Source organism: Nanorana parkeri, unplaced genomic scaffold, assembly GCF_000935625.1.
Source record: "Nanorana parkeri isolate BGI_ZX_2015 unplaced genomic scaffold, ASM93562v1 scaffold39, whole genome shotgun sequence".
Lineage (NCBI taxonomy): Eukaryota > Metazoa > Chordata > Amphibia > Anura > Dicroglossidae > Nanorana > Nanorana parkeri.
Genome location: NW_017306307.1, coordinates 637,095 through 660,529, shown reverse-complemented (window position 1 = coordinate 660,529; position 23,435 = coordinate 637,095).

Here is a 23,435-nt window from a genome sequence, read left to right as displayed (position 1 = left end):
TGCCCAACAGCCCAAAAAAGGCCTCTCCTAACACTCCACCCATGTCTCCCAGCCGCACACACAACCTGCACGAGGACAATTACTACTTCCAGGTTCCCAAAGGGCCAGGCCTTACCCCCTACAAGTCCAGACACCAACGGGGGGGAAGCAACAATACTAGCTGATGGCCCCCCATTTTTGTAATCAACTCCGATTTTGTAGACCCCCCAAAGACCCCCTAACCCGCCAAACTGCTGTGACAAAAAGAACCCCGCAACCCGCATAACTACAAAATTCAGGGAGGGAGGGTGGGACAATCTGCTTCCTTCATTGATTTTCCAGAAAGGAAGTCCCTCAGCCCTTGCAGCTCCTTCCCATGCAGCTCCTCCCAGACACCTGACCCCAACGTCCAATCAGGTAAGACCAGCTATCCCCATTTTATTTTAACTCCTTCTCCCGGGACTATTCCTCCCCCCAGTCATGTAGCCCCTCTGCTGGATCATGATTTAACCTATTCATGTTAGCAGGGGAGAATTGTAAATCTATTGCTGGAGTGTAGTGGAGGTGTGTCCTGTATATATGTACTACATATACATTACACATGTCCAGTACACTATAGCAATAGATTTACAGCCAGCCCTGTCCCAGCTTCCCTCACTCACAGTTTCACTCCGATCCCTGTTGCCTCACCCCGTGCCTCTCGTAGTCGGCGCTGGGCAGGATTGCTGCATAGCGTCTTGGTGCTCAGCTTGTGGGAGGCGCTTGCAATTCTGCCCTGCTAACATGAATAGGTTAAATCATGATCCATAGTACATAATAGTACATAACATGTAGTTGTACTATGGATCATTTAACCTATTCATGTTAGCAGGTCAGAATTGTAAATCTATTGCTGCAGTGCATTCTATATGTAGTACATGTACAGTACATACAGAATACACTGCAGCAATAGATTCTTCTTGTTCACACAACACTAAACCCAGGCCCCGTCTTACTTACTGTTGCTTCGATGGCAGCTGAGACCCCACATGCATCACTGCACCAAATCAGTCAAGCAAAACAGATGACAAACGCACTCATCAATTTGTCACCAGCTTTACAGCAAGGTGCACACGGAATGGGCTTTAAACAGTAAAACACCAAAAAGTTTTCCTGGCACACTAACAAGCTAACATGTAAAAAAAAAAACAGAGGTTTGTAATGAGCTATTATAGCTCCTCCGCTCAGCGCCGCCGACTTCCTCACATGTGAGGAAAAGCATTCGGCACCTCGGAAGGTACAGAGGAAAAAAACAAAAAAACAGCGCAAGCATTGGCGCTATGCATCAGGGCATTTTGACAACTACTTGTCAAAATGCCCTGTATCGGTCCCGATACCGATGCTAGCTTCGGTATCGGGACATCCCTAGTAAGAAGTGGTAATCAGGTGGGCAGTTGTCTGAGAAAGGAAAATATCAGTTGTTAGATAGAGGCTGGATAGACTTCTGTAAAGAGAAAGGAGTTATTCGCAAGGGAGTGTGGTAAAATGTTCGTATCTGGGTGTCAAATATTCTAGGCATGCCAGTTTCATTATTCCTTTCCTTTTTTACAGTCTACTGATCATGGTATTTTATCATATAATGTAGCTATAATAATTTTTAGCAGTGGTTCCCTACGACCTTAAAATTATTTCAAAGGGTTACTTTGTAAAAAAAAAGGTTGAAAAATACTGTAATAGGACTTTAGCTTTCTGAAATCCTTTTCAGTGGCAAGTTAAGCCATGTGTAGATGGGGCTTTGGAACATCTTCCACCACAACTTTACCACATGACAGCAGGAAGGCATAACAGTGGCATTTAGTAATGCTTTAGGCACTAAACACTTTCAAGCCGGTGGAGAAGCATATGTAAATGACATCACATACTAAGAAAGCTTTGCCCAATGATGTCACAGAAGCACTTCAATTTGTAAAGAATTATTGAAAAGCCATAGTTTTAGCATTAAACCAAACACCACTGCAATTGTAACATCTGTCTATCACAGGTATACTGTCAACATCCTTGAACAATCACATGAATGATAACCTGAATAGCTGTCTTCACCAGGAACGCCAGATAGGCATTCAATTGCTCCACAAATCCCCTTGAGATAATAAACATCAATATAAAAGCTTCCAAGGTAATAATTACCACTCCCCTACTAGATTCCTGCTTTAATGTGTGGACAGCTACTTTCTGATGGTCTGTACTTGCAGGGAAATGTGCCCATCTCCTGCTGATAAGCTGCTCAGGTCCCAGAAATAACAATGGCGATGGGGACTAAGGGTGGGAATATTCTACATTACCAGTAAGTGGGGAAAAAAAGGTGAAGGTGAAGGTAAATAACTGCTGACTGTCCTTTGGTGTCTACTTACTTGCCCTGTTGCATTTATGGTGTTCCTCACCGGCACCACAGATCCACCTTAAAGTGAAATGGCACCGCTGGGGTTAACTAATCTGAATCCCGATTTTTCAGCTGTGTGAAATAGGATAAAATGTAATGCTGTATATAGTATTCCACAGCAACCAGTCAGACCTTCTCTCATCAGGCTACACTGAAATGCTGAAATATTGAAGTGTTATTACATATCTCTCCATATTTAGTATTTGCTTACATGGGAAAGTGACACTAAACTCAGGAGTTAAATCTTAAAAATGCATTCAAATACCTTAACTATAAACATAAATGTAGCTTGTTTGTGTTTCACTCGGCTGTAGATCCTCAAATCAGCTCTGAATTGGTGCTGACACTGTCCTTCCTTCTGGAGGGGGCTAGTTTTGTTACTTTTGTGTCGTAAAGTAGCCACAGCTCCAAGCACACTCCCGTAATGGACTACAATCTCATGTTTAGTTTACTAATTCATTCAATTGTATTCCATCGCAGGAGCGAGCTTGGAGTGGTGGCTACTTTACAATACACAAAGGGACCATGGGGAACAAAAGTAGTCACCCTCCAGAAGGAAGGACAGTGTCAGCACCAATTCCGAGATGATTTGAGGATCTACAGCTAAGGCTAGTTTCCCACCTGGGCGACTCCTGACTGCGCGACAATCTTGTACAAAACTGAGTCGCCCACCACAGTCGATCGCGCTGGAGGTGCCCCAGTTGCGCCGGGCGGATTGCGCGGCTAAAAAAGCCACGCATCGTGTGCCACAAAAAAAGGTACTTGTACCTTTTTTCAGCCACTGCCTCGCGGATGTAACCCCTTTGAAATCATTGGGGCCGCACAGCAACCGTTGTTGCGCAGTCCCAGGAAGCTTAGGTCTGAACCTAGCCTGAGTGATACACAAATAAGATACATTTATGTTAATAGTTAAGGTACTTGAATGCATTTTTTAGATGTATCTCCTGAGTTTAGTGTCACTTTAATACAAACAGGTACAGTAAGCTGCACATTCATCCATCACATGTCAATACAAGTGATAGACAAGATTTCTCCCCAATGACTACATTCACAGGAGAAGTCATAATAACAAAAGAGAGGCTGCAGATCTTGTACACACACATCGGCTTAATGAATAATAACAAAAGCGTCATTGGAAAATTAGCAAATGCATATAATTACCAGCTCTATCCTTGAGCAATTAACATTTGCGGAGCAAAAACATATTTTCCTCAGACGTGGAGATGAATATAATGGATTTGTAATTCAGCTATGCCTTTTTGCACAATGGCCTCTTACCAAGAATGCAATAAAATGTAGCTATTCCTGGCAGCATTTCACTATTTTGTGAAATTCACTTTTCCATAACAATGCATAATTGCCCATAGAATCATTACTGAATGTAGAAACAGTCACTTTAACAATTAGTGAATACGCCCAGTGTGAGCCATTGCAGGCAAAAGGTATTTGCTGAACAGAAAGACTTTCCAACCTTTGACACGATTGGCATGAACAATCAGAAACCCACTTTGTGCTGTCTTATAGGCATAGACAAAATGCCACTGGCTACCATGCACTCTGCTGTTTTTTTTTATTGAATTCTGCGTTGGTATCTAATGATTTTAAAAAAATCAGCCTCCTCTTAAAGGGAACCTATCAGGAAATAAATATGGGGACATCCTTTGATCACTTGCATTTAAAGGTAAACAGTTAAGAAGCTACCGTATGTAGTTCACATGTACAATTACAAAGTAAACGGTGCATAAAATTCATATTGGCAGCTCTCCTATTATATTGGTGATCACAGGCTTACTTTATATTGGTGGTCAGTGGCATCATAATGTACTTGTAGTATGGTTCTGGTTGGTTTGGATATCCCCGGTAGTGTTCACAGCTGCTGTTGTTACTTGTGACTTCTCTGAGGTATATCATTGGCCACACATACAGTATATTCTAACACAGTAGTGTATATCCAATGGTCCAGGGCAACATTGGCTATGCTCTATTGGCTTGAATCTAATCTTTAAAGGAGAACTATGGGGTTAAGGCCTTTCCCCATAGTTCTCCTTACGGTAACGGGAGGACACAAACTAGCGTCCTCCCGTCACCCTAAGCTCAGTATTTCCCGCGAGCCTTTACATTGGGCCAATTTCCCGGCATCTCCCCTCCCCCGCACCCTTCGGTGGCCAGCAGCTATGGCATAGGGGCCGGGACGGGCCGAACATTAGGTTTATTGTGTTCAGCACGTCCCGGCCCCTATTCCCGGAGCTGCTTGCCGCCGAAGGTTGCGGGGGCAGGGAGATGGTGCCGTCAGATGAGTTGCGGAGGGGATCCGGGCAGGCAGTGCTGAGGTCCCCACCGCTGCGACCCGTACTGTAGGTAACCGCTCCTACCGGCCGCTGCAGCTACCGAATGGCTGGGAAGAAAGAGAGAGCTGTCAGGAGGGATTGCAACTGCGTACATGGTCTACATCTCTGTCGGATGCAGACTGTGTAGCTGAGTCTGCGCCAACACTCCGATCCTTTCGGCCAGCGCTCTTTCAGTGAACGCTGGCCGAAAGGATTGTGAAGAAATGATTGGTAAGGGCTTGGGGGGGCACCGACCGGGGTTGTGTGTATATATATATATGTGTATATGTACAGGGGTTGTATATTTTTTACGTTTTTTTTTTTTTTTGGGGGGAAGTAGAAGTGTATTAGGCTACATTCACACCTTTATTTTAGGTGCAATTAGGGATTTCTGCTTCAGAAACTTGCATTTTCCTGCAACAGAAATCCCTAAATTGGCGTTTACAAATGGCAGCTGTCACCTAAGTTAATGATCAGGTGACAGCAGTTGCATGTAAGCGCCGGGCACACCGCATGTAAAGATACGTGATATGTTTACATTCCTCTAGGAATCAATCACTCTCCCTGGATGCATCGATTGTGCATCCAGGGAGAGTGTTTTCTAACCGCATGTGATCATATCACATTCCATTACATACGGTTTGCAGGCTCTATAGCAAGCTTCATATATTGTTGCAAGGTTTGTGTATTGGTTGTAGCAAGGCTTGTGTGTCAGCTGTAGCCCTCCGGTACTTACTAGTGGCTGGCCCTGCCCCTCAATTGCGCTGTGTTTGGCTCCGCCCCCTGTTGTGAGGGGTGGGGCCTGTCGGTGGTCACTTGATTGGGCTGCTCAGTCTAAAATGCCCAGGCCTATTTTTAGTCCCAGTCCGGCCCAGCCTTCAATCCATAGGTGCTCTCCACTTCTAGTCACAACTATATGTCCTTAGTCTTCCAGGTTAAATGATGCTGAGTGTCAGAAGACTGAGGACATACTGTGAGTGTAGGGCTTCATGGATCCACCTGCTGAGGAGGGGGGAAGGGGAGTCACATCGGCACTATGCACACACAATAATAACATAGAGAGTGGCACTGACATTATCACCACAAAAGAGGCAAAGTGTAATAGGACCTCACACATCATGTGACTATCTGTGTCTATGGTGACAATGCTGCACCTCTATAGATATAGTATAGTGAGGGCAAAGTTATTGCCTAATGAATAGCACATAGCTGAAATTTGAAAATATGATCTGGTCCATTGAGGTCCATAGGGAATAAACAGGTGTGAGAGCTAAAATAGTTAAAATAATACCTGTCGATGCTGCCGCTGGAGGTCCTTGTTCAGGCACTTCCTATAGAGTGACAACGCTCTGTCCCTGTTTCCCAATTGTGCTCCCACATTATAACCCTGCCACACAGTCTTCCAAGTAGCCATTTCAACACACATTACGCATACATGGTCCACTGTTAGCAGCATCAGGAAACCAGCCCTGATAATTGCCATGCAACCATAGCTGAAGTGCACGCACGTAGACAGGAAGTAGCTGCCTGTAGCTTTCTGGAGATCAGTAGGACTGAGATAAAACAAAGGAAAAAAGATCAAAAATTATTTAATTGATTTATTTAAAAAATCCCAATTGTTTAAGAGAGGCAGAACTTCAGCAAACTTAAAGTGACATTAAAGTCAAAAATGTTTTTCCCTCCCCCCAATGTTGATGTCATCACTTACCTTAAATGATGTCACTTAATCCGATCTTCTTCTTCTTTCCTGATGTTTTCATCTGTCTCTCCAGTGGTGGTGCGGCTCCCCAATCCAGCGCTGACTCCTCTCTGCTTGCAGGCACTTCCGATCCAGCGGTGTCTGCATGCGGGTGCACGTGTCCATAGACTTACCTGCTTGTCTCCCGCCCGAGAATCCGGACTGCGCATGCCCCCGCCCCAAGATGGTTTGCGGCCGCCCAAACAGTTCCGGATTCTCGGGTGGGAACGCACAACGAAAACAGGGTAAGTTTAAACCACTGTTAAAGCGTTTAAAAAAAAACAAAAGTTTTGCCTATATCTCCTGCTTGCTAGCCCTTTAATATCATTTAACATCTTCTTTAACTCGTATGTTTTTTTTTAACCAGTTGCTGTCCGCCCTAGCAATAACAATAAGTGCAAAAAAAATATATAAAAATAAAAAAAAATAAAAGTCACATATAAAATAGTAAAAAAACCCCAAAATGTTTAACTCCCCCACCCCCACGTTACCCCGACAATTGCGCTACACACGTTACATATCGCCACGAATGTCGCAATTTTAGGGCCATCAATCACTGATAACACTAAACTAAAGAGCGGTAAAAGCTTTTAAAGCGTCGCCTATGGCCAATTTTGGGTATTATCGTTTTTTGAGGTTTCACGCGCGCACACAATTTTAAGGCTTGACATGTTTGGTGTCTTTTTACCCGACGTGACCCCATCTTTTATATTTTACAAAAAAATTGGGTAATAATAAATGTTTTATCATTTAATATAGGGGAAACTGTTTTTTTTTTTTTTACATTTCAGTAATTTTTCCTTAATATAGTAAAAAATAAAAAACCCCAGTGGTAAATAAATACCACCAAAAGAAAGCTCTATCTGTCCCCAAAAAATGATATAAAATTAATTTCGGTACAGCGCTGCATGACGGAATAAATGTCAGTCAAAGTACCGTAGCGCTGAATACTGAAAAATGGCCTGGATGGGAAGGGGGTTTAACACCGCGGATGTCAACTGGTTAATATTCACCTGAAGTTCTGCTTTAAATATCTGAACCACGGCCAATAGGCTCTGCTGGGAGAAGGCTTGATCCGACCCCCAAGCCACATTTTATACCTGGGGTAGACATGTCAGTGAACCTGAGCAGGTCTGCACTGACATGTCAGCCAGGTTAACCAAAGAACTGTGCACTGTTCCCGTAAAAGGACATTTCCTTCACATTATGTTATACATTGCTACAAATTGGATATGTATAAAAAATAAAATAAAATGAAACAAAGTCAAATAATAATGCATATTTTCCCAATTTCGTCATTTTGGGAAATATAAAATTATAACTGAATGGTAAACCACTCAACATGTGTAAGAGAAGAGAGAAACTTACCTTTCCGGCATCCCAAACACGGAGTGTAGCTCCGCCTCCTCTCCGCCGATGTCGCAACGCTCCTCCCTCCTTTCAGTTTAAGCCGACAGCTTCACTTGTTCGGCATTCCTGCAATGAACGCAGGCACCGGACAAGGCAGCTGAACCCCCACTCTCCATCCTGTAAGTTGTGTGTGCACTCTCTATCTCGGACTTCATACTTATTAGGGGCCATTCACACCATGTCCGGATCAGATGCGGTACATTACATTTTTCTTCCGCACCAAAAATGCATCCCAAAGGTTTTAGAATTGTATGCTCCATTTGTTGTAATACAAAAGTATATAAAAATAATGCCTGCAACTATAAAATTTTATTTATTTTGAGAAAAATAGCACATCACCCCTTTACCCCATCATTATGTATTTTAGCATTGCACTATTATTTTAAGAACATACTAAAGTGTCATATGTTGTTAATGGCCAGCACAGGCTATAGTTTAAACTCAGGAGTTAAATCTTAAAAATGTATTCAAGTACCTTAACTATTAAAAATATATCTTATTTGTGTATCACTCAGGCTAGGTTCAGACCTAAGCGACACCCGGGACGCGTATCCTGGGCGATCGTGTGCTAGTGCACACAGTGGCTGCCACGCGGTCCCAATGATTTCAATGGGGTTACATCCACGCAGCAATTGCTAGAAAAAGGTACAAGTGCCTTTTTTGCGGCACACGATCGCAGCTTTTAAATTTTTTTTAATCTTATTTGTGTATCACTCGTCTGAAGATCCTTTAAATAATCTTTGAATTGGTGCTGACACTGCCCTTCCTTCTAGAGGGTGGCTACATTTGTTCCCAATGGTCCATGTGTGTGATGTAACGTATCCACTGCTCCAAGCTCTCTCTTCTTGTGATGGACTACAATCTCAATACAAATTATGAAACTAAACATGAGGTTATAGTCCATCACAGTAGTGAGCTTGGAGTGGTGACTACTTTATAACACACACAGGGACCATGGGGAACAAAAGTAGCCTCCAGAAGGAAGGACAGTGTCAGCACCAATTCAGAGATGATTTGAGAATCTACAGCTGAGAGATACACAAATAATTGTTCATAGTTAAGGTAATTCAATGTATTTTTATTGTTTAAGTCCTGAGTTTAGTTTCACTTTTAAGGTAACCTTTGCTAGGAGGAAAAAGAATGCTGCCAGCCATCGATAACCGCCTTCTGAAAAACAGTACAAAGACTTGCAAAGCTGAAATCAAGTTTCTAAAAATAGCAAAATGCCATACATGACTTTTTGTTTTATAATGAGAAGATAGGAAGCTGAACATCATCTCATATTATTTACTCTAAAACAACAGGATTTAGAGGACATTTAGCAGCAGCCCCGCTATTTCCCTGGTTTCTCTTGTCCTATTTCCTCTTAGTACAGGTAATTTTCTGCACTGATTAGTTTATCTTTTGACACAATGATATTTAGAGAACTGCAGTTTCTTTCTGTACCGTTATCCAGGAACAGGAGAGAGTTCATCAGTTCACTGTCATTAAAATATGTATGTTTTCACCCTTGTGAGCTAAATACTCAATATAGACTGTTTGTTATTTCACAGCTGATGTATGCTAATTTCCCAACTCGGAGCAAAGCATTTGACATTTAGTTCTCTCTCCCTTTTCACTTTACTGTGACTAATTAATATGTTAATGATGGTTACTGTGCTTCACGTAGAAATCCATCCTATCCAAAGGAATAAAACAGAAAGAGACGTAATGTGGGGTAATGGAATTGAAGTAGAAATATTAGACATATAGGCCGGCAAAAAAATCAGTTAATTTCATATGGGATTTTTCGTTATTTTTCAATTTGGGCCCGAAAGTCAATTTGTTTCGGGATTGGGTTTCGGACATTAACCCTTTCGCTGCCAAGCCCTCCGGAACATTTTTCAAATCAGCTGGCCAAGCCATTTTTGAATTTTATGCAATTTTTTCCTATTGATTGCCCCCCCCGGCGGTGATTTTTTTTATGGATCCCCGCTGCCACAGACCCTACAAGCAGCGGGGATCCATGGAGTCTCTCATCCCTCCCTGGGATGGCTCCAGGGAGGGATGAGAGACTCCAGATGCCGGCGGCTGGCAGCGACGGTGCCGGGGGGGGCGCCCGGTATTTTTGAAAATAGCGACCATCAGCTTATAGTAGAGCTGTAAATGCCAGGTCCGTACGGCATACTGAGCTGGCCAGCTGGAAGCACTTTTGTAGCTCCTTGGCAGCGAAAGGGTTAAGTTAGAATGAGTTAAAAAATATTTACAAACAAATTTTTGTTGCAGTAAAGTAACATTAGAAAAAATAAATAATTTTTTCTTTGAAACTTTGGACAGTCCACAGAAACACCCTAAAATCCCTTGCAGACCCTTGATCTGAGCAGCAGCCTGGCAGAGCAGGAATGGGAGATTACAAGCGTGTGCCCCCCTCCTGCAAATACCAGGCCACATGCTCTCGAAAAGGGGAGGGTGCTTTGCCAGATGAGGGCCCCCTGGAAAAGTACCTTGTCCCCATGTTGATGAGTACAAGGGCCTCTTTCCTACAACCCTGGCCCGGTGGTTGTGGGGGTTGGCAGGCAGGGGGGGCTTATCTGAATTGGGATACCCTCAGCGTCCTGCATCCGTCATGATAAGGATATGTGAGCAGTAGCTTCCCACTTCTGATGCATTTCATAAACAACACTGCAGATTACATATTAATAAAAGACTTTTAAAGTGAATTTTCAGCCCCCATTTTATTTTTTTAATCTTTGATGGAATATAGAACGGTTAGAAACTCTTTTGGGTTTTTATTGAGGTGTCCCCATCAGGAAGATGATGGTGTCACCCGGTACCTGCTCTGGGTGACATCGGGATGTCCCTGACCGGATGCAAATGGACACCCATTCACGTACAGATGGTGATCCCCTACACTTTAATATACATTGTGCTCCATTGGCAGCCTGTGCAAATTATGGGCTATCTGAACTCAGAGATTTAACATGTGAAATACTGCACATTATCATGCCTGTGGTAATGCACTGCAACGGGCCTTTAATAGTTCTAAAAAAGTGCTACTATTTATAATTTGTGATGATGTATGTACATGGTGACAGTCCAATCTGCTCATTACATTTGTAGGATAAATTCCTCTATACAAGGATACTTTGTTACTTATTCTCACATTGCAAGTCTATGAGTTGGCTGACCCACTAAAAACAATGCACTATGTGGCTGATATCTCAGTAGTAGGTAAGAGAGGAAGAGGTTTTTATCTGGGATAATGATATCTCCCTCTAGTGGATAATCTACATATCTACTCTATATATTACAAAAACATGGAATATCAAGTATGTGCACTGCATATCAAATAAATAAAAGGTAAACATTGCAATAACAACTGCAAAGTGGGTGTCAGGGTACCCTGCACAGGCGTTCTCACACCACATGCAGGTACCCACACAGGATGACCAAATTAATATGCCCACACAGGGTAGGGTTATATGCACAGTTTATTGGTTCCACATCGACATAACTACAAACCCAACAAAGAGGGGTAACAGGCCTGCAGATGTACAGCAGGCCTCGGGATACCAGAAGAGTGGTCAGGTACAAGCCGAGTCGTTAACAGGAGGGCAGCGCGGTACAGGAACAGGATTGATGAAGAGTGGTCGGGTAACAAGCCGGGTCGGTGACAGGTTTTCAGATAGGTAGCAAGGTTCAGGGCATGGGCATCAGCCAGGTTTAGCAACACAATACCGACCCAGCTTTCTGACTGCAGGGAGGGCCTAAATATCCTCCCAGGAAGCACCAGGTGATGGGATGATCAGTCACAGCTGGGGCACACCCGCAGGTGAGTACTGGAGCTGTAGGTTCCTTACAGTCCCTGGCTGCTGGAGACACCCGCAGGCGAGCACAGGAACTGCAGGACCCGGCTCCAGCGCCACCAGGGGGTGCTCTGGATCCTGACAGTGGGACAGATGTGGTACCCCCTTTGCTTGCAAGGTGATGGTTATAGCTTAATAAAGTCCTTCTTTTAAAATTCATGTAGGAAGCCTAATTAAGGTGAACTCAGTCCCTTTCAGCTTCCCTAAACTGCAGGCAAACATGCATAGCAGGAACCTATGAATATCTTGCTCAATGAGTATCCTAGGTCGCTGGGAGTTTAACCAGTTGACATCCGCGGTGTTAAACCCCCTTCCCATCCAGGCCATTTTTCAGTATTCAGCGCTGCGGTACTTTGACTGACATTTATTCCGTCATGCAGCGCTGTACTGAAATGAATTTTATACCCTTTTTTGGGGACAGATAGAGCTTTCTTTTGGTGGTATTTATTCACCACTGGGGGTTTTATTTTTTTACTATATTAAGGAAAAATTACCGAAATTTAAAAAAAAAAACAGTTTCCCCTATATTAAATGATAAAACATTTATTATTACCCAATTTTTTGGTAAAATATAAAAGATGGGGTCACGTCGGGTAAAAAGACACTAAACATGTCAAGCCTTAAAATTGCGTGCGCGCGCGAAACCTCAAAAAACGATAATACCCAAAATTGGCCCTAGGCGACGCTTTAAAAGCTGTTACCGCTCATCAGTTTAGTGTTATCAGTGATTGATGGCCCTAAAATGATTGCTCTCACTGCGACGTTCGCGGCGATATGTAACATGTGTAGCGCAATTGTAATTTTTGCGCGCTGGGGCACCGGACGCGTATTTACGTTTATAGGCGCGTAAACGTGGGGGTGGGGGAGTTAAACATTTTGGGGGGGGTTTTTCCCCTTTTTTTATATGTGACTTTTATTTTATTTTACTTTTTTATGTGTTACTTTTATTTTTTTTTATTTATATTTATTTTTTTTGCACTTATTGGTATTGCTATTATATAGGGGGATAACAACCCTGGGGGGGGGGGTGCCGCGAACGAGCACATATAGGCGATCGGCGGGCTATGGACCCGCCGATCGCCTATATGTGAAACACCCGGTAACGGGTGTGTGCATTTAGCGGGTCTTTTCTGCCCGTGCGTGCCCGCTAGGGGGCGCGCGCGAGCAGAAAAAAATTGCCGTCTGGAGACGGCAACCCGCAGATGCTGCAGTGCCGTCCGTCCGTTTTTTTACTACGGGCGGACGGCAAGAGGTTAAATACATTATATGGTCAGAGGTCTGCAGACACTAGCACCTCCATATGTCCTCAAACATGGACATATGGAGTTGTCACCCTCCCCGCCCTTTGTAGCTATAACTACCTACACTGCTCAGGGAAGTCTTCACAAGGAGTGTCCGTGGCCCATTCAGCCAAAAAAAAGCATTTGTGAGGTCAGGTACTGATGTCTGAGGAGAAGACCTGAGTCACAATCAATGTTTCAATGTATCCAAAATAATTCAGTAGTATTGAGGTCAGGGCTTTGTACAAGTCACTTGAGTTGCTTAATTCCAAACTCATAAAACCATGTCTTTATGAAGCTGGCTTTGTGCACAGGGCAAAGTTTTACCTCTACAGAAAAGGGCCTTCACCAAACTATTGCCACAATCATAAGCGTATAACTGTGTATGCATTAATGGTACACTTTAACCCTTCACTGGAAACAAGTGGAGGAGAAGCATTCACAAACTTTTAGCTGTATGCAAATAGAAACTTTAGCTCCTGAAGTTACATTTCAACTTGCCTCCCCACTTCTCACCACTGGAAGCTTTACAAGGTATCTGATCATATGTTCTGTTAACTCTAAAAATGAAAATAAAATGAATACAAGTTAACTTTAATGTAGCTACATTGGGGTTGATTTAGTAAAGGCAAATAGACTGTTCACTTTCCAAGGGACTTTCCCTTAACTAGCTGCTGTCCGGTCGTTGTTATTAAACGGCCGGACAGCGGCTTCTTGGGGGCGGGTGGGCATCTTTAGACGTCCTATCCCGTTCCAAAGCGGGAAACCGGCTTTGAATGTAAACAGTCAGCGATGGCTGTCTGTGGAGACACCCGATCGCTTGTAATATGGTCGGGTGTGCGCCCCCCTCCGCCACTGCTGCTGGCGATCCCGGGCTCCGCTGTTCCCGGTGTGAGCCAATAGTAAACTAGCATTGTACCCGCCCTCTGCTGATGGACCTGATGGAGAACTGCAGCAGAGGGTGGGTACAATGCTAGTTTACTATTGGCTATTGCAAATTGAAATAGCCAATAGGAATCTAGCAATGCATTCCAATGGGCAAAACATTTTTTTTTCTTTTTTTCTATTCTGACACGGCTCCGTGTCAGAATAATAATAAAAAAAAAAAAGAAACAGCAGTGTTTCTATCCTGGGCGGCCAGGAGCGGGAGACTCCCGGAGCACCAGGGAGAGTTTGCTGTTTGGAGATCAGTGTCCCTGGTTAGCAGGTAACCAGGGATGCTGATCTCTCTGCAAGTGGCCGGAGCCAGGCGTAAGATCACGGCTAGCTCCGCCCAGCTGTCAGAAGCAGGCTGTCGGCTTTGGCTTTCAGTGCTGTCCAGCCGAGCCGAGGCATATGCGTTCGGCTCGACTGAGCCGCTTGGCCACGTTCGGGAGCTGTACGGGCTATAGTGAATAGCCCGTAAGCACCCCTTCGGTTCTACTGAACCGAAGGGGTCCTGGGGCCGAAGCTAGCCAAAGGATCGGCCGAACAATAGAAAAAATTGTTTATTTTTAGTTTTTAGTTTCCTTGCACCTGATTAGGTATTCTATGCAAATTGAATTTCCAGCACATTCACCAAGCTAATGGAAAATTCCCAGGCAAAGTGAACAGCCTATTTGCCTTTAGTAAATCAATGCCATTGGATCGAATAAAAACTCCCTCAAAATGAATAAAGTGGACTTCTGCACAGTTGCAATGTTAATGGGATTTTCAGCAACAGGAATAATTACATGGAGCGCTTCTACTAGCCCTTAATAATATTTTTAGATTGGCAAATAAGACGCCGTATTCTTCTTCCATTTTTTGAAGAGTCTTTTATTGTATCTGCTTAACACGATTGATTTTAAGATACACTTAACACATCACTGAGAAAGCTCTTCATTTTCAGCCTCTCCGAGACAGAAATACGATTTTCCAGGAACAGTGCCTCGCCTAGGAACCCATAACTAATAGATCTTACGAATAAACTTGTTATATGGAACAAGGGAGAAATAGATAGCCTATTAGGAATATATATAATAAAAATGTATGCACCAGTTTATCAGCTTCGATATTAATGTCCAGTAGGCAAGCATCATACAGTTTACCTTCACAAGCAGGAGAAGATTGTAATTGCTGTTAGGCAAGTAATACCTATCACATCCTGGTACTTGCAGACATGATTTAGTCCCCATTTACACCTGCTGCGTGTGTGAATGTGCAATGTGTTCTGCCGCATTTGTCGTGCATCAACATTGGGCAGCCCATTCATGCTTTGTGCATTATTGTCCTTTTTCACACGATTGTTGCCCGTTAATGTGCGTACCAGGTCACATCTTGCCACATATGAGGTGCGATTTAAGTTATTTTCACACCTAGGCGATTGATCTCGTGAGCTGTTTTCACGCAGTTGTCACATGTTTTTGTCTGTGTTATTTTGCTTTGAAAACCGTGCGGTTATCGCATGGTTTTCAATGCATGGAGATGTCTATGCGACCCAAACCATGTGACGATTGCCCGAAAATAGCTCCTGCACCTTTTTGCACGACAGGCGATTTCTACCGTGCGACAAATCACAAAGGTGTGAACAGCTTCCATAGACTTCAATGCAAATCTCTGTTTTGTGCGTTATTGTGCTGATAAATCTGCCTGATAAATCGCCCAGTTGTGAACCTAGGCTATGAGTTAATGGGACTGCAAGTGCCACACATGCTTTCTGGCATCTTGTGAATGTGTGCAAATTATGTGAACATTCATGAATGCAGCAAGTGTGAATGGGCCCAGGGACCCATTTAGCTTTAAGCTAAGTGTCTTTGGTCATTATAAGTTTTTTTTAGAGTTTGTACAGACATTTTTACAATTTTTGCGTATTTTTCAGTCTTGAGCATTTTTTTACATTTGTATTATTTCTAGCAAATGGAAAGCTAGTTACTAGGCAAGAAATGTGCAAAAAAAGCAAGTTGGGTGCATTTTTTGCATGCTTCTCAGGCACACATGTAGGATTTTGACTGAGGAGCTTCAAGCCGTACTACTCTCAGGTGTGAACAGATACCATTGAATATAATGATAATCCTAGTGGTGAGCCTTGCGCTGGGCACACACCTTACAACCATCGCAAGACTTTTGTCTTGCGATGGTTGTAAGGTAATTTAAAAAACGTACGATCTGCCTATCTTGGACAGGCAGATCGTACTTGCGATGATCGCAAGCCCGACCGCCGCTTGCGCACACCGGCCCGTCCGGCTTATATCTTACGAACATGCTATACACCCGCCGAAAATCGTATGATTCTCGGCGGGTTTTCGAACATGTTCGTAAGATAAAAGTCGTGCGACCTCTACTACTGTAAGACACCTTACGATAATCGTACGATCGCTGGATTTCCCGCGATTATAGTACGATTATCGCAAGGTGTGTGAGCACCTTTGACATGCTTCTGGTGAAACTTCAAATTGCATTTCAAATTGCTAAGGTGTGAACGGGCCCTAAAGTGTAACTCTACTTTTATTAAAGCAGAACTGAGATCAAATCAAATCTCAACCCTTGCAGTGGGACTGCCCCACACTGCAAGGGTTAAGTGATCATTTTGTCTAGGAAGATAAACTAACAAAGTTATTCACAGTCCTACACCGCTCCCTCCAGCGATGGTGTGTCTCTCGGCATCCTCACGTCCAGTACACTGTATAGGACCTTAGACCGCAGGAGAAGGGGAGAGAGGCTGAAGGGACCGGTCTAAGAGCCAGCTGGGATTGTGGTTCAGGCGAGTATAACTTTGTTATCTTAGCTCCCTAGATGAAAACAAGCACTTAACCCTTGCAGTGCATGGGTGGCCCCACTGCAAGAATTAAGATTTGCCTGGAGTTCTGCTTATAAGTATAACCACAATCACTAAAATCTCATATACGGTTTAAAATTGTAATAAATATTAAAGGATATGTTCAATATTTTTAAACATAAAGCTTTAATAAAAATAATACCTGCTGATCCTGCAAAAAGGTCTTTGTTCAGACACTTCCTGTTACTGTACCAGAAATATAAGTGAAATCTTACACAGGGGACACCTGTTCAAGTGACAGCTGTCTAAGGCTGGATTCACACTGTTCCGCTGTGTTAATTGCTAATGCAGCAAAATGCACCAAAAAAAGTTGCATGTACTAATTTTTGTAACACAGTGTGAAATGCAGGTGCAAGTGTCAATTAACTTTCCAGTCTCGGGCTTGGGGAAAAACAAGACCTATAAGTGTAACTTAAAGCAGACCTTTACACATATCTTTAAAATAACAACAAAGACACCTTTTAGAAATGTTTAGTAATGACAATCTACAAACATACGTCTAGATAATTGCCGGCTTTGTAGTCTTTGCATACCGTATTTCTCTTTTCTTCCCCAGTCTTCTGACAGTGGCCATGTTTACTAAGGGCAGATTACTACCTCTCCTTATACTTCTTGGATTTCTGGCACATGTGACTAGACTTGTGACTAGGACATGTCACCATGCACATCATCTCAGGGGAGGAAAATGCCATTCCCTGAGATCTCATGAGATTACAGATGAAATGCTCTGCTGATGACAAGGCAATCCCAGTGTGCGTTGTGTTTGCAAACTGAAATAATTTGAACTTTCAAAGCAGGAAGTGAATGCTCTGCAAGTGTAAGTTTTTTTTTTTAAATCACAGCATTTTACACCTGACATGTCTATGTTATTATTAATCATCATACCTAGAGGGATGCATTGGTAGAATTTGATTTTTGAGTGTAAAGGTCTGCTTTAACTGAAGCAGAAACAAGTCAGGTCTCCTGCACTGCCAGACCAGACTGTGCTGTGTGCTAGGTTTTTCTAATGGTGGGGTGCCTCGTGATTTTTTTCATGAAAAAAGTGTGCCTTTGCACAAAAAAGGTTGAAAAACACTGTGCTAGGACATGTAAGTCTTACAAATGGATGGACAGAAATACCAATCGTTTGTAAAACTGTTTCCTTATTTGTATTTTATCTTTGTATCTTGCTGTTAGCCTGGGATTCATTTTTAACATAAAGGATTAGCAAGTACATTTCCTAAAGATTTCTGCCTTGACTGACATTTTCCTTTTAAGACGCTAACACAGATTCAGAATTACTTTTACAATACCCTGCTGTGTTTTGATTATCAACAGATTGGAAATCGCTGCTTTTCCACTGTAATGTACAGTAATCATAGTAAATTGGGGGCATTAGTTTCCCTGTAAATAAAGTGAGCCAGCATGCAAGACATCAGTCAGATACAAAATAGCAGGGTGAGTATAATTAATAATTATCTGGCTCAAATCATCATGTCGATCGATACATAGACCTATCCAGGAAGCGGCACATTGCAAGGACATTGCAGTCTATAAATGGCAGCAATTTACCTAGGAGCATTATGACTTGTGTACAATAAGCAAAGCATACTACCCACGACGGCACTTTGTGGCAGACTTACTGTATGTCACTGCCGGACTGTTCATCGCTGCTTTCATGTATCTTCCCTCCCCCTACCTTGAGACAACTATGCAATGGGGTATTTAGCTGTGAAGATGAAGATTAAACTCCACAATCATAGCTGATCTGTATTGGAAATTATTATTTCTATTGTGCATTTTGTTACAACTTCCTTTGGAGGAAAATTCCCACTTTTAAGCCAAAATGATCCCTTGTTGATACTAAAATGTTTCTATTGCTTTTTGAAGGAAATAATCTGCATGGAAATATGAAGTTGTTATTTCTGGCTAGGGTCAGGTGAAATTTGGGGATATCCCCTTACCAAAATGTCAGCGAAAATGAAGACATTATGCTAAAATGTTACTATTTTAGCTAAATGCATGGAGTCGCCAGAGTCCAGGGAAGAAGAGGCTGTGGGGACGGGTCTGGTAACCAAGCAGGACCAAGGATCAGGTGAGCATATTTTCTTTATATTCAACCCTAGACCAAAATGAGCACTTAACCCTTGCAGTGCGAAAGTAGCCCCACTGCAAGTGTTAATTTGAATAAATCCCAGAGTTATTCTTTAAACTATCCTGATCAACCGGGAAATTGCTAACCCCAACATTAATACTAACCCTAACACAAACCTTAATGCCAGGTCTAATTCTAGAGCTAACTCTCAGAGTAATTGTGGATTTTATACGTGTGGTGTATTTTATACACCAATACACCTGCTGCTTTATTGGTATAGTTTAATTTAGGTGGGTAAGATTAAGCCTAGGACCGCAGATATATTGAGGAAAGTACTAGAGCTAACCCTAACCCCAGCACTAACCATAACAGAGACCTTATCCGTAATGCAGTGGTGTATTCTGGTTTGGGGCTGCCCTAGGCAAGACGAAATTAGGCTTTCCCTAATAAAAACCCTAACTCTATTGATAAACAAGTCCATTTGCCAGCATAGTGATCACATGGCTTTGGTTAAAACCCTGTCAGTTTCACTGCCTCTTCCCTTCCCGTTCCATAGACACAATGGGAAGTGAGAAGATATCTCTCTGAAGTGAAGAAAAGATATACGGTATGTCAATGAAACAAGTGTCCCCATTGTAATATTTTTATTCCTGTTCTGGTGTCAACTCAAAATTTTGGATTTTACCTCGCTTTCAATCCCAGTTACAATGGTGACCAGGGCATAATAGGAAGAAAGACAACAAAGATACCTGACAGGGGTTCTAACCGCTCACTACACCATCTGAAATGAATAAAAAGGTTTGACTGTTACATTGTCAATCATAGGCTCAGGAATAACACACATATCCTCATTGTAAAGGTTCCTAGACAGTTTCCTCACTGAGGTTGTTTTGCTTCCTTCTGGATCAATGTTATAACAGCACATTAGAATGAGGAAAGTTGACATTAATGGATCTTGGTCTTTGTATACACTAACTTGGTCTAATCATTGAGTGCCTTGTAGCTTCCGTGAAGAAAAAAGAAACTTTTGAGGTAGGCCAGCCAGGTTTATGGGTCTATAAAGACAACAAACAAAGAGGAGAGTGCCACAAACATGTCGATAGTCCAGTATAAGGATCTTAAAGTAAATGTCCAATGCTTTTCGGGGGCTCACAAATCCACCTTCATCAGGACAGTCCTTAAAAGTGGTGGCTGCATTTGTTTTCTTTCAGGCTCTTTTCCTTTATTTTCAACTGGTGATCCTCGCAGCAAAATCCCCTGTCCTATGATGACACTCATTGTACTGTATCTGTGGGGAAGCATTGATGTTGCCCTATAGCAGCATTTTTCAGCCTTTTTCAGTCATGGCACCTTTTGAAAAATGCAAAATCTTGAGGCACCATAGTCTACAATGTATAAAACGTAAATGTAAAAATGGAGAAAATGACGTGTGGCCTCTCCGAAATTCATACCAGAGGGAGGGGGCATACAAAAACACACATAAAATGAGGTTCCTCCTTCACATTAGAGTCCCCCCTCAATATAAGGAAGTCCTCTCTTTTCACACCAGAGTGCCCTCTCTCACACTAGGAGCCCCCTTCCCATTATAGCCCCCTTATTTTCACATCAGAGCCCTCTCTTTTCCCATCAGAGTATCCTCTCTCACACTAGGAGCCCCCCTTCACATTAGTACCATAGAAATGAATGTGGCTGTGTAAAAAATGTCAAGGCACCCCTGAGGAAACCAGAAGGCACCCTGGATGAGAAAGGCTGCCCTATAGGGAAAAGGGGGTCTTCTGTAGTTTATGGTTGCTGTTTCTATTGCCCCTGTTTCTATATCATTGCTATGCATTATCATGTAGACAGAAGAGCCTTTGATTCAGCAAAGTAATTGGTATTTTATTGAAGATGAACATAGCTGAAACAAGGAATACCCTGGAGACAAAACATTACACATTTTCCTGTGAAGTGTAAAAATATCAGCCAGATAGCTTGTTACAACGTATATTACACATTCTACAGGAATTCACTCTTTATTACTGCACAAACCAAATAATCCCAACATAGCCGATCTGTGATTTGTGGTGTGATCTAGAAGACACTGTAAAATTTCTGTTTGTCAGTTTTATTAGAAAAATTATATACACCACACACAAACATACTCAATGCAGTTATATTGTGAAAGAACTTAACCCCTGCAATGGGGCTATCCCATGTACTGCAAGAGATAAGTGCTCATATTGGCCTAGGATCTAAAAGAGCGAAGATATACTCACCCGATCCGCAATCCCACCCAAGTCGCTAGACCAGTTCCCTCAGTCTCTTCATCCCAAAACTCTGGCGGGCTAAGAACCTGTGAGTCATCAAGTCTTATGCGGTGTAATAGACATGAGGATGCCGAGGGAGTGAAAAGGGAGGCAGGCTGCAGGGTTAGGTTTTATTCTTCTTTCTATTGTTCTTCTTTAAAGCCCACTTAAATCTTCATGTTTAAATCACCCATACACATACCAGGTGCATCCAAACAAAAGGTATGCAATGCCTTACATTTCACTTCCTTTCCAAAGCATTTGCAGAAAAGGGCCCTTGCTCTCTGTGTGGAAGCAGTGGTCTCTCTGCAGAGGTCAAAAACATCCCCTACTGAGCCAGACCTACTGTTCTGCAATCAGCAAAGTTTATGGCTCTGGGAATGACTCAGCCGGGGGCGTGTTAGCCCTCTGCAGAGAGATCACTGCTTGCACACATAGAGCAAGTCTCCTTCTCTATAGCATGCTGGCAGGGGACCAGCTTTTTTACTCAGGATAAGGCTGCTTTAAAAAGGAAACAGATGATAAAACAGTTCACACCCTAAATTGAGCACCTGGAATCCATTTAGCTGATTTAAACCATCTACAGATAAACTCAGTAGCACATTCGAGAGACAGGGAGAGAGTGTTGTCGTCCTATAACAGGAAGACCCTGAACAAAGATCTTCATGGCAGGATCGCTGTTATTTTTTTATGTAAACAGTATAAATTGCTTTTAAAATGGCATTAACATAGCATTTACACACAATGACTATAGTGACTATATTATTATTATTATATAGGATTTATATAGTGCCAACAGTTTGCGCAGTGCTTTACAGAACTGAGGGAGACAATACAGTTAACAATACTATTTCAGTACAGGAGGTAGGGGGGGCCCTGCTAGAATCTAGTAGGAAGGGCAATTGATAAAAAAGGTAATACCTGTTTGCAATTAATTAATGGAAGAACTGAAAGGAAGGTTATTTTGAGGTGGAATAGGCAGGGGCGTCCTGATGCCGGGTGTCATCCGGAGCGGATACCGGGTGACACCCCACCGTGACGTCATCGTGCATGCGCGGCCATCTTGGTGATACCTGCCGGCAGCCATCTTTCTGATGGACTCCGACAGAGAGAGGAGGGGACGTTCAACAGGCAGGATGGGGTATGCCACCGGGTTCCCTCCTCTCTTCTGCAACTGTTGCGCTCTCGGTCCATAACCGACTGCCCTACCTTTCAGACGGGGTGACACCAAAATGACTGCCAGTCATTTTGGTGTCACCCCTTCAATGGTGTCACCCAGGTGTGGGCCGCACCCCCCGTGCCCCCCTAGTGACGCCACTGGGAATAGGCCTCCCTGAAGAGATGAATTTTCAAGGATCGCCTAAAGGTGGACAGAGTAGGGAATAAGTGGACAGATTAGGGTAGGGAGTTCCAGAGGATGGGAGACACTCTGAAAAAATCCTATGCATATACATTATACCAACGCTTTAACAAAAGTGGGGTTGTTCTTTAAGTTCTGATGTCTTCCCCCTATGTTTACTGGAATTACCATGCGTTGAAAAATTGGAATGGATTTGCAATCTCTTTCTATTAAACAATTTGCAATGTCCTATCCATGCTGCAATGTCAAGAAAGAAAGAGATACAACATGTGTTTACTTACTACAGCTGATGTAAAGGCTTGCTTGTCTTTCCCTATATTCTTCACCATTTATTTCAGCTAATTGTAGACAAGGTCAGTTGTACCATGATGGCCATAGAAGGGCAGTTCTGGAGTTATTGGTCCATTTGCTAGATTACAATAATTGATCTACACACAACAGTAGGAATCAGATTACACCAATTAGGTCTGTTAGGGAGAACGATGCTGCTCCTAGGTCAATGTTTTATTCAGTGATAATGAATAAGAGGACAATGAGGGAAGATCCCAAACCACTTTTTGAAATCTTCAAAGGACTAAACATTTTATGATACTCCATTTCTTTAAAAGTATCACATTACACCACCTAAATATGTTTTTAGTGTTGGATAGTGTAAAGGTTAGAACATCCGTCTGCCACTTTCAACTGCCAACTGGGGCCCCCTAGGGAAAATTTCCCATTACTTCCTGTCCAGGAGACCTGTGGAACAGGAAGACAACGTTTTGACTTAAGTTAGATTTTAAAATGTCATGAGACCCAAATGTTAATGTCATATACCTCAATAGGAGCATGAGATGATGAAAGTGGCCTCTTTTTCTGCTCCAGTTCAATGATAGGGTAGTGAAGGGTTGAAGCAGTGGCAGGAGGGTGTGTGTGTGTGTGG